The 16,462-nt window shown below is 35.1% G+C and overlaps 1 protein-coding gene and 1 long non-coding RNA gene across 7 annotated transcripts in view; both read right to left on the reverse strand.

The window, feature by feature from the left end:
* The window catches only part of LOC149780068 (uncharacterized), a 314,560-nt gene that overhangs the window by 287,863 nt on the left and 10,235 nt on the right, over positions 1–16,462 (reverse strand). The gene's annotated exons all lie outside the window — the stretch shown is intronic.
* LOC149780071 (uncharacterized) lies at positions 5,689–7,718 on the reverse strand. The gene is made up of 2 exons (XR_016414999.1): positions 6,753–7,718; positions 5,689–6,042 (listed from the first exon to the last, which is right to left on the reverse strand). It is a non-coding gene; the product is annotated as an uncharacterized LOC149780071 (long non-coding RNA).

Raw genomic sequence — 16,462 nt, forward strand, 5'->3', positions numbered from 1 at the left:
ATAAAACCATAGAGTGGTCCACTACCTAATTTTTTCATGAATATAATGAATCTCAGAGGCTAAGTTCAAACTGACGAAACCTGTCTGTTTTCTTGGAAGTAAAATAGGTTATATAGAGTTGTTATAAGTAGAAAACAAGGAAAATTCTTATGCAACTGTGATGTTTTTAAAGCAGATCCTCAAATTTATACAAGTGGAATTAAAGAGATGATGCTAAAAATAATAAACACAACTTATTACTGAATTTTATTTATTTTTTAATTTACCAAAACAGCACAATCCATATAATAGAGACCATAAAAATTAATTTGTTGAAAAAAGGCATAATGATTAGGATAAAAGCATAATGGCTGGCATGTAAGTGTTTAACCCCCAAAATAATTATCCAAATTTGCAAACAGCATTTTGTCCAAGTCTCAACATAAAAGCAACAAATGATAATAATATTTATTATCGTAGGGTTTAATATTCTAATTTAATCTGAATCCTAAGCATGTCATCCTTTGGAGATCATGTGCACTATACTAATTCGGCTACATTCGGAAATGAACACAATGCATAATTAATAAGCATGACCTCAACAGACAGCGTAGAAAATCCTTGAGACCTCTGTTTTGAGACACCCTAACCTTCTCTGCAAGCTGGAAATCTACTTGGTCAGCAATTTTTACTGCATCCTATGGGACTCTTAGGCTGGGGTTTTAATGCATCATTTTAAATTTTATTGCAACAGGGATGAACATTTGCGCATTATCGGAAGCCCTGAATTAGTCAGTCCAAGTTTTATACGGACGGGGAAGTTCTTGACTCCGGGGAAGTATAAAGTTTTTTCCCACTATAAATTGTCCAAGAGACGGTTGACTGAAAGTTGAGGAAAAGAAACTCAGAGGTACAGATAGATACAGAGCAAGACTCGAAAAGCACAAGGAAACTGCCTCAATCTCATGCAATTATCATGACATGAGTTCATAATTTTTGTATGAATTTATTTGTTTAAAATTCATAAATCCATTTTACTTTGATGAATTCAGAAGATAATTGTTTGCATTCATTTCTCTTGAATGTTATATCACTTGTCTATTCCAGCAATTTCATGCATTAACTCTGATAAAATTTTTTTGAGAATTGTGTGAAATTATCAATTTTAAATTAAATTATGTACACCAAGAATTAATAAAGTCACACGTTATAGTATGTTATGCCAATGAATTTTAGTTAACAATACTGTAGTTAAGGCAGGAAGTGAATTTCGTTTATTCATTTGTATAATTAAGATCTGAATTCTGTTAACCAAGAATAAATGGTATTGGAATTGAAAATGCTGCAGGCTGGCATTTAGTCCAATTAGTGAGTACAGTAATAGTTTATTAAGTGGTCTAGATTATGTCATAGTTCAGTTAGGAATTCTGAATAGCCACAAGGGAGAGACTTTAATCTTCTTGTACTAGGGTTTGTGTATCAACTGTCAGGCTGGGAAATGACCCAAATTACCAATTGTTTCTAAGAAATGAGCTAGTATTTAACCCCAGAAAAAAAGAAAAAAAAACTGACAAATATTTTGGTTGTCTACTATTTATTTTAACAAAGGGAAATAGTTACATATACAGACCCATACAGAGGCAAAGAGAGGAGGAAAATTACAGCTGATGACCCAAAAGGAGGCTGGAGAGAGAGCAGCTAAAGGAATATGTCAACTCTAACCTGACACACGTTGAATTTGGAAGGACCGGAAGCAACCAGTTTATGCAGGCATGCTGGGCAATATGAGTTTGATCATTCACTTTGAGTTCATGATGAAATTTCTCTTATCTGTATAAATAGATCAGCAAATTGCATTATTAAATTTATTTTGTAATTCTATTTCTATGAGAAAGAGTATTACTCAAATGTCACGTTCAATTTTATTTTGCTTGTGACTAAATTGTTATATTCTTCATACGGAAGCTTGAGTTGTTCTATTCTTTATCTCTGCTGAGGTCTCTGATTATTCCACCCATTTATTTCCTCTTTTATTTTATTATTTACTTGATCCGGGCAATAACACCATGGTCAATCATCCTCTAGATAATGATAACCATACCAGTAGGTATTTATGTATGCATGCTGTCAGTTCTGGAGAAATGTTATTTTGCAGACACTAGTTTTCTTCATTCAGTGACAATGACCTTTTAAAACCAAAATCAACAGGCTCCTTCCTAACCAAGTGCAAACCATCCACAAAGTTTTGTCCAGGTACATGATTGAAAACTAACGTTACTGTAAAGAAACCACTTTTCTTCTTGCAGTCAGAGTGATCATCACTTTTCACTTTTTGACAACATATTCATCAGGTTCTTTCCCACCCCCAAGTGTAATGCATCCACAAAGATTGGTAGCTGTAAATAGCAGAAAATTCAAGTTTTGTATTGTACTGAAACCATTTTTCTTCTTCCGGTCATGGTGACTTTGGTCTGACATTTTGACCCCCAAAATCAATAGGCCTTCTTCCTTGCACCAAATGTAAGCCATCCACAAGTCTGGAAAATGTTTATAATAGACAACTTCAGTTATTGTGAGGAAATGAAATTAGTAATAAACTTACAGAGAGCATCATACCATAATAAAATCCACTTTATGGTAAGCACATACAAATAGACGAGTCAAAAACCTTGCTGAAATCCCCATGAAAAACAAATGCCTCCAACCAAAAGACAAACAGGCCAAAACTGAAATCGGGAAGCAGAGCAATGAACCCTTCAAGTTAATACACGTAGCAATTTAAAGCACTATTTACTGTACGTATATATGCTATGTGGAAATTGCTATGATTAAAAATTCTTGTAATTAAAGTCACAAAATTTGGTAACTGCTTCCAAAAATGTATGAAATCGTAAGTACAAACTTACATTTTCCAGGAATTACTTCTATTATTATGCACTGATATTTGCTGCATACAATATTCATAGCCTTATTTATTTCTTGCGGATTGATGGTTCTCGTTTAGAAAACTCACCTTAAAGGAGCACTACTACACGATATGAAAATATATATAATAATTCCAGAAAACTCGAAAGGAGTGTTGTCCTTGTAAAAAAAAACAAAAAACTTTCTTCGCTATAAAGTACATGTCAGACATTTGGACTGTGCATAAATAACCCAAGTCAAACTTCCTGATTTCAAAATTAGCGACATTCTTTTTGAGTTCTGTAAAATGCACACACGAATACTGTTTACCTATTCAAATAACTGTGGCTGTTAATGCAACAGTGCATGTAGACATTATCCAAGATGCACATCCCAGAAGAAGAAATGTGTATTGCTAAAAATTTGCATATACATACAGGATTATTTTGATCAAGAAGATGGAGAAAGAAAAAAAATAAAGACAGGACAAAATATACAATGAGGCTAGACACTTCCAACGTATATTGAAAATGGCTTGAAGTTGATACAAGAAAACAAGGGGCATCTCAAAAACATTATACTAATGCCAGCTTAGTAATACTCTAGAATCTAGATGGTACACACAATAATTTCTAGCTGATGCTTGCAGGAAATTTATATCACAATGATAGTTTACATTAATGATGCAGGAATGGATATGCATTGAATTTACTGAATTAAGTTACTGTTGCTGGAAATTAAGATGGAGAGTGAAGGTGAGTGGTAAATACTTTCATTCTTTTGACCTTTAACTGAGTGCATGACTGCAGTGCAAGCTATCGACATAACCAAAATGTTTTTATGTCATCAATATTGCTCAATTCAAAGAACTGTTGCTGTTAAACCACAATTCAGTTGCTTTACTCAACATTTCTTTACTGTGCATTGTGTGCATCTTGGTTCCCATAACAGCCAGGTGAGAAATAAAATGTTCACAGCTTCAAAACCATCATTTAATGTTGTAAAACTGTCAAGAAATGTTTAAGTGTGACATGTTTTAGTTAATGTTGTTTTGTATGTCTACCATAGCAAGCAAGCATCTTTAACATCAGCCAGGTGGAAACATGTTTTAATATTTTTAAAATCTATAATGGCCATTAAAGCCAATTTTTAACAATTAAAGAAATATCTTTTACATTTTCTAAATTATTTTATGCAGGGAGAACAAAATACCATTGCTAAGGAGTAAACCAGTTATTTTGGCTTACAGGAGGGGGGAACCTGGAATTTATTTTCAAACCTTAACTTTTTTTTCTGTGACCTCAAGATACATGTAGCTAATTCATCTGAACTAATATAACAGGATATAATAGGTTCTTTTTCCACATATTAAAGCAAGATTTTTTAAAACCTATCTGATGGCTGGATATTTATAATTTCTGTGTTAAAACATCCCCCCCCAAAAAAAAAAAAAAAATAAATCAGCAATCATGGAGTTTTAATCAAAAAAGGAGAAAAATCTCTAAACCAAGTTTAACCTGCAGATTACGTACTATTTATTTTTTGTGCTGTTATTTCAAACTAGGGCTACTGAGTCGTACTTGGTTCTTAAAAAGTATATTTCATTTAACCCTTGATAATTCTCTTTATTGCCTGGAAAGGAGTCAAGACTTACAACCTGTTCAGAACAGTTCTGTTTATAATATCATGTCATCATGTTGGAGTATAGGAGATTTACTTCATCCATCTATGTCAGTGGAACCATATCTGTCTGTGGATCCTTTGTCTTACCTATTTGTGATAAAACTCCTCTAAAGTCGTCTTCGCTAGCCAAGGTACTGATAACCCTATCTACACCTTGGCGGATCGAACAGATATATTGGTGCTTTGTCCTAGTGACATCTACTGGATTTCATTAGTTGCCTCCCTTAGTATGTAATGACAACTAACCAACAGCGTGGTGTATTGTACTTCGGCCGAAAACGGTGGGGTCAATTGACCTAAAAAGGATACTTTGTAAGTTTAAGATTAATAGTATGACTATGTACCAAAGGGAATCCAGGTGGATTGGAGAGAAAAGTATTTGTGTAAACAGGAACCGGCACTGGAAAATTGCTTATTTATCAGTCCATTCAAGTTGTGTGCTCCCATTGTCTTGGTCACATAGGAAGAGTGTTCAAATTTGAACAAGTTAATTTTGATTGGATGCACTGGCTTACCACCACATCCAATGAAATTCACAGACCCAAAGCACAGAAATGTCTGCTCATTATGCCAAGGTGCACAAAGCGTTATTGGAAACTTGGCTCTAAAGTTTCACTTATTAACATTAAACTTGCGCAGTGTGAGAATTGAGGATGAGCATGTTGGTGTACCATATAAAATAAGATTTTTTATTTTATTTTACTTGGAAAGATGTTACAACATAAACCTTTAATCTGTAACATTTTTAGATGCCCCCCCCCCCATTATAAGCCTTATCCACTGCTCTATAACTACATATTAAAACTGCTGTTTTTACAGGAAGCCACATCACTAAGTCTTAAGACAATTTCATCCCATCCACAACACCAGTATATAGTCTTTTATTACTACATAAATTAATGCAAAATCATCATCCACTCTGTCACAAGATGGTGGGATGATGTGTGAGATCTCCCCATCTCCCCACTCCTTATGGTTTTTGGTTACTGTTATCTAGGAGATGATCAACCATAGTGTTATTGCTCAGATCAAGTAAAATAATAACATAAAATATTAAATTAATGGATGGTATAAGAGAGAGCCGATCAGAGATATAGAATAGAACAACATAAGCCCCATAAGTAAACTATGACAATTTAATCAATGACATAAACAAAATGAATTTGAACATGACAATGAATGATTCACTCTCTTTTAGAAATACAGTTACAACATTTATATTAAATTCAAAAGCTGTTCTGTTAAACTGATAGAACAAATTACATCTTATAATCAAGTGACTCTTTGAACTCAAATTGCTGCCATTTTAGCATCACCCGGTGCTTCCAGTCTTCAAAAATCAACGTAGGTGATAGATTGGCATTTCTGTATCTTTTTCTCCTTCTTTCTCTCTCCTCTAGGCTCTTCAAGTCATCAACCTCTTGGTTGCAGACTGCGCTCTCTTTCCACTGCAGTCAGGTATGAAACTAGTTTACCCTTCAAATAAAAATATAGTACCCAACCTAAATACATTTCAGGTTTTTTCTCCTGGGATCAACCATTATTCCCAGTCCTTTTGCATCAGATATTATCTACTTAAAAGTCAACAGAATTAAGCTATGGTCTGTTGACAATCTAATACACACTCACAACCCTATTAATGTGAATTTATGTGTTTCCAGCAGCTACTCACTTCCTACTGGAACATGACATAAACTGCCCTCTTAGATATATCATCACACCCCACTGTGGCTATAAATTACCTACTGAACTATACCTATCAGCACATGCTCCCCGATTCTCAGTTGAAAACAATTCACAACTTAATTACACAATGAATTAATGTATGTCATGTCTGGTCCTAACTAAATTACTTTGCTACTTAATGATTCATTGATACAGACATCGTAAAATCAATTATCAGCATATATGACACAAATCATTTAACACAGATAACTTACTCCTCACAATTCATGTCAGAAGAAATGTATGAAATCTTACATTACATGGTTTCTATTACATACAAACAACTAAATCCAATTTCAATCTTATAATACATGAGTCATATAGCATTCAAGACAAAATGTATGCATGCAATTAAGTTCTGAACTCAAGAAAAATTTATGTACAACTTAAAATGAATAAATTCAACAAATAACTACAAACTTAAATCAATGAACATACATTGTATGGAACTGAGACAATACCTTTGTACTTTCCCGAGCCCTCATTCACTTATCATCAAAAAATTCCTGTCTCTTCTCTGGATCTGGGTCTCTCAAATTCTCAGACCCCTGTCCCTTGGATGATTTACTTAAAGTGAGAAATTACTTATTAATTTATACAGGGTCCCTCAGACTTCCCCCTCCTCTGCAGAAAAACTTGAACTGTCTAATATTATGAGGTAGATTACTTTAAAAGCTTGAATTCCATCTGGGAATATACACAGTCTTGTTTAATTAGCCAATCAGGATTACTTCCTTAACTGCCAAAAATTATACCACTCCCATCAAAGTTAGTAATAACTATTCTGGAAAATATCATTTTATGACACGTGTTTCAAATGGCCCAATACTTCTATTTTAAAAAATTCTTCTGTTTGTCGCAACTGTTGCCACTTACTGCTACTGACATTGCATTAACACTGCTCCCTATCTGTCTCTAACCATTAACCAAGTGAGTCGTAGTTAACATTCAATTCATGGCCCAAACAGAGCAGATTCCATTCCTCGCAGTCAACAATTTATTGCATGACTAGCCCAAACTTAATGGTTATGTGTCACGTTGACTATAACAGAAAATGCTGTGAAATTTATGCACCGTTACACTCTCAAGCCACAGATTACTATTTTGATTTGTCACATGATTATATTAGTATAGTCGAGTTCCATTTGTAGATGAACAATCCCCAACACTGGTCAAAGCTGGCCATCATTAAATGCGATTTCAGCCTTACTTTAACTCACCAGCCCAGGTTACGAATATCTTCCAACTATAAATATGCAAGTATCACTCAAAGCATATTAACCTAAACACAAAGAGCAGTAATAATATGCAGTTATTCTGTGAAGCAGTAATGCAACCACTGCTACTCATAGCAAACATCATAATGAATTTAGTTCATTTAAATGCCTTTCCCCTTCATAATCACTGCAAGATGAAGCCTGTTTGGTCAGTACCTTCCATGCTCTTTCATGTTTTAACAGTTCTCCTGCAATGAATAAGTGTACTGTTTTTGAGTGTTTTATGCCACAACAACACTTTGAAGGTCACATCAAGCCAAGCTAAGTAATGTGCCCTGCCCAAAGACAACAACAGCTGATCCAGTCTGATTTGATGGCAGAAACTGAACCTGCACCCTTCTGGCAAGGAGTCCACTGCTTGAACTACCAAGACAAAATGGCTCCAAGAATAAGCAATAATTGCACACAGTGTGATGCAACTTTGACTATAATACAAGTAAAAACTTTCTCACCTATACTGACTAAATGTTTGTTATGTATTGATCTGCATGAATCTTGCAGTCATGGGTTGAAACCACTCAGAATCTCCTCAAATATTTCCACCACATGCTAGACAAAAACACTGGCTCTAAACAGTTTCCATTTTAAACTGCCCTCATGTACACCATTATTATTATGTCATTAATAACTTCATGGATATCAACAATTTGTTTTTTCTTGTCATACTAACAGCAAAACAATCAATAATTTCAGGTTATGGACACTGAATGATTTCTTCATTTTTGAATCAAATTTTCCAGCAATTAACATTAAAAATCAAAACTGCTGGCATTTTATTGAGGGTGAAATGTACATGGCATTTTGTGAATTCCCAACTTGTATAAAGAGGACCCATTCTTTTTATCTAGCTGGATGTTCACTTTCCAAAAAACATACCAATTTAGGATGTATCACTATGATATCTTCAGACTCTGCTTCCAAGAGTTTAAGTTATACAACCAATACTTGAACAAGACGAGGGTGTTCTGAATGGGTTTAAGCTTTAGATTGAGAAAATATTTTTATCAATGCCTAAAAAAAATAGATTCTGAAAAACAACAACAACAATATCATGTAGATCAAACAAACTTGGGTTCTCTGACTTTGACCAGCATGACTCAATGTAAGAAATAATTAAAGACAAAGTCACATCATAGATGGTGTGTACTTGCTAATTCAAGTATTTCTTTAGTGCACTAAGGAAGAATGTATTTTGCCTAAATTACGAGATCTGCATAACTCTAAAGTACAGGGCACACTCTATGAAATGATTATCATGGCAGCCATATCAGGGTCTTCACTATCAGCAAGAAAGCCTACATCTACTACAGTTCTGGGTAGCTGAGTGGTGTAAAAAGCTCACCTTTATGGATCACTGCCATCTCCCTCTGTCTATGTGGGTTGAAGACTTAGACAATGTGGGTGAGAAAGCTTGCCAGTAACTTCCTGTGGATCAGCGATTCTTACCAGGGTAATCCTGGGTTCTTCCTCCACCAATTATACTGGCAGCCTATCATGCAGTGAAAAATGTATTTCATGTATTTCATCATGTGAAATTACATCATACCTGGTGAGATGAATTAGATAACACATAATTGGTGAGATGAATTAGATAACAATGATGAAACTAAAATTTGACAAATTTAATGGAATCCCTGGACCACTGACATTCTGAAGGGAAATGATAGTGCCAGGAATCACTCTAGATAGGAACCACTGTATACTTCACTTTTAAATTGGAGCCTATTTAAAGTGGGATTTGTGCCTATTTTTGTCCAGAGGCATGCATGTGAGGTTTCACTGGATCAGTTTCTCTTGTCTCCTATCTTAATAACGGCCAAAGTGAAAACTGAGCAAACAAAAATGGATGATGCAACTGTAATAATGATACATAGGCAATCAAATGACACTGACTTACCTTGATGTGAAATAATAAAATGTGAGCTTCAGTCTGAGTTCAAGATTTTTTTCCAACCAATCATTTGTATTACTTTTTTAAAGCTCATTTCTGATTAGTAACTCAATCTGACTTGTGATCCAAGTTTTATGATCTCCAGGCCAGGTGCTCAATTGCTTAAATACAGTGTAACCTACTTTATTGGACACTTCCATATAACGATCACCTGTTCAAAACAGTCAATTTTTAAGATTCCTGGTGAAAATCCTTCTATAAATAGATAACCTTTAGATAACAGACACCTATCTAATATTGATAACATTTTAGTCAACAAAGTTACATACAATGTACTACATCATGACCTAACAAACATGAAGCTTTGCCTCCAATGCATGGCAACACAGGCATTATCAATTGTATACAGATTTGTGAAGCCCTGCTTATTCAACACTTAACTACCAAGTGGAGCATGGCCATTTTCCACTAGGTCTCATTACATCACATGTTCAATTAGCATTGCTTTTGAAACTGATACAGATCAAAGAATACATTTAAGGTGACTGGAATGTACTGATGAACAAAATGGTGGCTCCAAATATCTTGTAAATTACACGGTTCATGTGTGAGTATGGGTGACTACATCTAAATAAAATTTAGTAGAATGTTGTTGTTGTTGTTGTTGTTTTGGGGCTTAACGCCATTTTTCAGCACACGATAGGCTATACATGGCGGCCAGTATTAATGGTGGAGGAAGAACCCGGGAAAACCCCAGAAAGAACCACCGACCCACGAGAAGCTACTGGCAAGCTTTCTCACATACCCACATTGGCTGAATCCTAGACTCGAACCGCCACAGACAGAGGTGAGATGGCAGTGATCCGTAACGGAGAGCGCTTTAGACCACTCGGCCACTCGGGGCCCCTTAGTAGAATGTAAATCAGTTCATATCATGGTGTGATGTATACATAGCTGCCAACCTTCCAGGCTCACAATTAGTGAAAATAGGGATAAAAAGTTGTGAATCTGGACATGAATTCGTGAAAAATACCATGACAATAACTCCATCCACTCTGACCACTCCGACCGTCAATACTACACTATATCAAGTTCACAAAATAAAAATAAAATACTATATATATGCAGAAATATTTATTTATCAAGACATGATACTGTGGCAACATGAACTTCCTCAACTGCTTGATCGTAAATTTGTTTTCTAAACAGTTCAGACTTCTTGCCTGCTGGTTGATCTTGGGGACTAAAATTGCTGACAAATTTTCTGCAGCTAAGGAGGCCCTAAAGTCTGTCTTATTTTTCCTCACTAAAGAAAATACTCTTTCGCTGTCACTGTTGCTGTGAGGAATGCACAGGAGATGAAGCATTTTTGGTTCTTCCACAGGAAAATTTGGAAGCGATTTTCGAGTCCGGGAACATTTGTCAGAACAATTGTTTAGCATGGTCTCCAGCTGATAAAGGTAGATTGTGTTCGACAAGAAAACTCACAAATAATGCTTCAGCGTTGCTAGCCTGCAGGTCTTTCGCCAATGGTTCAAAATATTCCAGAGCTGAAATCTGCGAATTCTTAATTTTCCAAACTTCTACGTGTTTTTTGCAACCGACATTCTTTCTCACATCGTCTGTGCGATGGTACACTGAGTGCAGAAAGCATGAATGAATATCAATGTTTAATGGCAGAATGCACAGCCAATTTTGATATATTCCAAATTAAACTTCACTTTTTGAGTAATACATTTCTTTTTCCTTGATGGTGAAGACAGTTTCAAGATCTTACATGCGATGTTGAACGGTAACTCAAATCACTGATCTGATGCATGCGCGGAGCAAATTTCCGGTTAGGCCCCAGTTTCTCTCAAAAGCATTTGTAAAACTACCCTTATACATATAGATTAAAATAGGCTAACATGCTTGCTACCAGGCCAACTGTACTAATTGGCTGTAGATCTACTAATATTGTGACCAGCAGTACCGGACCGTTTCGGCAACTGCGAATATCACGACTAGAGCTTAACGGGAAATCGGTTATTGTATTAAAGATTTAAAATAATTGAGGATTGGAAAATTCGTGAATTTTTGGCTTACAGCGTGAATCTGTGAATTGCTGAAAAAGAAATGAAATTTACACCAAATTCATGAGGGTTGGCAGCTATGTGTATAATGCTAACTTTAATTAAGAAAATGTATTACAAGGTAAATAGCCGAGTGGTCTAAAGTGCTCTCCATTACAGATCACTGCCATCTCACCTCTGCCTGCGTGGGTTTGAGTCTCAGATTCAGCTAATGTCGGTATGTGAGAAAGTTTGCCAGTAGCTTCTCGTGGGTCGGTGGTTCTTTCCGGGGTTTTCCTGGGTTCTTCCTCCACCATTAATACTGGCTGCCATGTATAGCCTATCTGGTACTGAAAAATGGCGCTAAACACTACAACAACAACAACAACAAGGTAAATACGGTAATACATATGAACTTGTCTACATGTTCAGCTCAGTCATCATTAATTACAAGGATGATGTTTTTGGTATGGCCATGCAATCTTTACTTTATCAACGAAGACTGTAGGTTACAAATATGGGCAGTTAGTACCACTGACAACAAAATTACATTTGGATTTTGCACTAAGTTACTGCATTCACAAGTGTTAGCATCAACTAATGTTGTGCTGACCTTTGTACCTTAGAGGAGGCTAACTGTGTTAAGGCCTTGACTCCCAGTACTACTTCAGTTTCCATAATAAACCCATGCAATCACTATGATATTAAAATTTCAATAACTTTAAATTTCTGAGTGCTCATGATCAAACCTATATTTATCAGTACAGATGCATCTCAATAACAGTTTCCGTGTGAGGAAAGGGATATCAACCACAGTATTTTCTGGAAATACATGTGTTTGAAACACCAATCCAGTCCAGCTGAACCCATATATACTGTATACTCTATTTTATCTTCACCCATTTCCAGACTGGTTCCCATTTTATCCTACAATTAGTATCAGGTGTCCTAAAAGGACTTTTTGTCATTTTAATTTTAAAATTACTTTTTGATGACCAGGTATAAAAGTTCCCAGTGCATCTTAGAACATTAATATTTTCATTACAATTCTTGTTTAATGACTAACTTAGTGAGCAGTTCATTGTTTAGTTTCGCTGCTATTTGACTTTGACATTTTTAATGCTAGATTTGCATTAAAAGTAATCCTCTCATGTCTAAGAACGTGTAATTTTTCTGGCAAATGATTGACGCAAGCTGGGGCATTTTAAATTCTCGTTTCGTGCAGAATTTTATATAAGGAATTAAGAACTAGAATAATAATTCAAGGCAAATATAAATAAATGCCACAGCAATGTATCTTAAAAACACTGTTCTCTTCTCATACTGAAGCTTATCTATTCTCAACTAAAGCTGCTTTTTTCTCATGCAAAAGTGTCTTTTCTCATAATAAATCTGGAACTAAAACTTTTCTCATACTATAGATCAAACTAAAGCTGTCTTTTCTCATAATAAATCTAGAACTAAAGCTGTCTTTTCTCATATTAAAGCTAGAACCAAAGCTGACATTTCTCAGACTAAACCTTATATCTTCTCACATTACACAGTAAAATCATGATAGTTTGAACTTCAAGAGAAATGGGTTGTAGTAGTCTCAAGTTTAAGCAGATGATAGGTGTACATTTCAAGAATACTGTTATTAATGGTACATTTGAGGCTGGAGACACTATATATATATATATATATATATATATATATATATATATATATATATATAATATTTTAGATTCATAATGACCTATTCATTGGCATAGGTCATCTTTTACTTTAGACAGACATACAAACAGATGGAAAGATTGGTGGGCAGAAAGAGAGATGCAAGGAAACGGACTGTCACAAAGGATAATTGTTAACTGCAGATCTGAAAATGAAACAATGTAACAAACATGAAAACTATAATTAAAGTTGCCAATGGGCTTCATTAGTTAGTTCTCTTCTAATTAGATAGCACCACAGGAAACAGTAGTCTGTTATCATTTGGATAAACTCCCATCCTACACAATGTAATTTTTCAAATACCAAACTATGCTTATATTAATTTTAAAATTTTGGCAGCACACATAACTGGATAGAAAGTTTTGCTATCAGTACAATATCATTAGTCGAGTCCAACTCCAAACTGCATGGATCCAGATCTGCCAATGCACATTGTGATGGCAGATCTGTCTTTGCAGATTGTTAGGATTACTCACAGGACAAGCAACATAGACCCTGATCTGCCTGTACATTAAATGCAGGGGCAGATCACATCAAGTGTTTGGGGTGGGGGTGGTTCAACATTTAAAAAGGGCCATGACTCTGCTAAAAAAGGGCACCAAAGCAAAAGTCTACATGTCTATTTACTCAAAATGTGCATAATACCCAATCAATATGCATAAAAATAAAACGATGGTCAAATTTCAAGTGACAAGTGACTGTTTGTGTGAGTGCAGGTTCTTGCTTTACAGTCAATCCGGCCCTTTGCCATTATGTGGCGGTAGATCATGATCTATGTTGTTTGCAGTTAGACCTATAAACAACGAGTTTATGTGGTATTCCGAGTACAGCTGATTTTTGGTATCATCAATAATAGCTTTTAAATTTAGCTTTTACTTTATTCTCCTTTAAAAATGTTTCATTTGAATTTTCCGGTACCATATAACAAAATTTATAAAGAATTATAAATAATAATCATGTATTTTACAAAAAGTATATACTCATTATGTTCAGAATATTTTTCATACCAAGAATATTTCCTCTGCTGTAAGAATTTCCAAAAACTGAAAGATTTCAAAGTAAATAAACAAGAAAAAAATTGAACTTAAATATCAACTAACATAATACTCGTCTCAGTCATGTGTTATATTATTACTTTCACAGGCTGACAGCTTTCCTTTACTCTGAAATTCTCTTTTATGAATGATATCAAATAACTGTATTCAATTTAACAATGCTCAATTCGAAAATGTATTCATTTTTGGATACAAACTCTTTAATCGTCTAATCTTCAAGCAACAGGCATTTGGTTGAAAATTATTTTTATTATTATTATTATTATTTTTATTATTATTATTATTGTTATTAATAATATTCAACAAATACAGTCACTTTAAATTGATGCTAACTGTGAACCAGAAGATCAAACAACAGCTTCTGAAATGCCCCTCTTGTGATTTTTCATTACTAATGACCTAGACCTTTCCTGGTTGGTTAAATTTGTAAGGCACATTCTACACATCATTGGTTACATCATGCCAGGAAATGGGAGCAACATGCCCTTGCCAAGAATATGCCAAGGCAGCCTGATCAAGTAATGACCCAATGACCCTTAGATGTAGAGTCCACACCATACTTAAAAGGCTCCTGCAGCTCCCCCCTTGAACTTTGATTCAAGGAATTGCCTAAGGCATGATAAGGAAATGGACCAGGTCAAGTTTCATCAATAGAAGGGAAAAAGAAAAATGAGGAAATGGATAAGAAAACACACCACTGACTTGCAATATCCAATTCTGACCATGACCCTGATTCAGGAAGGCTAAAGTTTCAGTAAAATATCTTCACTGGTTTAAAAGTTGCTTTCATGCAATTATTAGTAATATTACAGCAAACCTCCATTTAACATACAGTAATATGCATGCATTCCACTTGTCCAAATGCAGATGCATGCAACTGAATACTGCACTTCACTTATGCAACAAATAACATCTACATGACGATTCCAGCAACTGCGCAGTTTTGTTACATGATCATCTGTAACTAGCAACCTGCAATGGCTTATGCATTTCAATTGTGATATCATATTTTGTTGCATGTACTAATTGTATACTAAACCTACTTCTAACTTAACGAACCCAGACTTCAAACTTCTTACCCATGTTTCAACATTTCATAAAACAACAGTAACATGTATGGAAATCTGGGATGATTCCAATAAAATCTGGGGGCCCCTCCCTTGAAATGGAAATTTTTTATTGCAAAATGTGTATTTTTTGTAATATTCACGTAGGCTTCTGACCTTCTATTCCTCATCAGGCATATCCTTTTTATCATAATTAATTTTCAGATGTTCCTTTATAGCTGATTCAAATATGAATATTACAAAGTTTTGTGCACAGAGAAAACCAAACTCAGTTACATAATTTTGTTCCTGTTCTGTAGACAAGTTTCCTTTATTGGTAGCAATAGCAGTAATACATATTGGTTGGACTATTCTTATGTGCTGTCAAACTCAACATATAAATATATACATACAAATTCAACAGCACTTAATATTTTTGCAAATACATATTGTCGGCACATACCATAACACACATGCATGTCTGGGTCCATCTTGTTTGTTCTACTGATTAATGATAACAAACTGAACAGACCCAGATCTGCCCATGCAGTATTTGACAGCAGACAGCAGACAAGGTGTGTGCAGTCTGCATTTACACTCATATAAACAAATTGTTGTTGTAGGGTTTAACACCATTTTTCAGCACAATATAGGCTATACATGGTGGCCAGTATAAATGGTGGAGGAAGAACCTGGGAAAACCACAGAATGAACCACCGACCCATGAGAAGCTACTGGCAAGCTGACTCATATAACCCACATTGACCAAATCCAAGACTCAACCCCATGCTGACAGGTGAGATGGCAGTGATCCGTAACAGTGAACGCTTTAGGCCAATCGGCCACTCGGGGCCCCCATCTCAACAAGTTGTAGATGTTGTAGGGTTTAATGTCATTTTTCAGCACACGATAGGCTATATATGGCGGCCAGTATTAATGTATCTTTTCAGATATTTTTTTTATTAGAACAGCTGTAATATCTTTAATTCACTGACACATGAGACAAAACTATCACAATGATGAAATCAGACCTGTTTATCTGAAATATTTTGTACTGCGGTATTCCACAAAATATTTTGTACTGTACTGCGGTATTTCTCAACATACTGCAATATGTACCATGGTATTGCACAATTAT

The sequence above is a fragment of the Sinohyriopsis cumingii genome, chromosome 16, assembly GCF_028554795.1.
Source record: "Sinohyriopsis cumingii isolate HCF-2022 chromosome 16, ASM2855479v2, whole genome shotgun sequence".
Taxonomy (NCBI): domain Eukaryota; kingdom Metazoa; phylum Mollusca; class Bivalvia; order Unionida; family Unionidae; genus Sinohyriopsis; species Sinohyriopsis cumingii.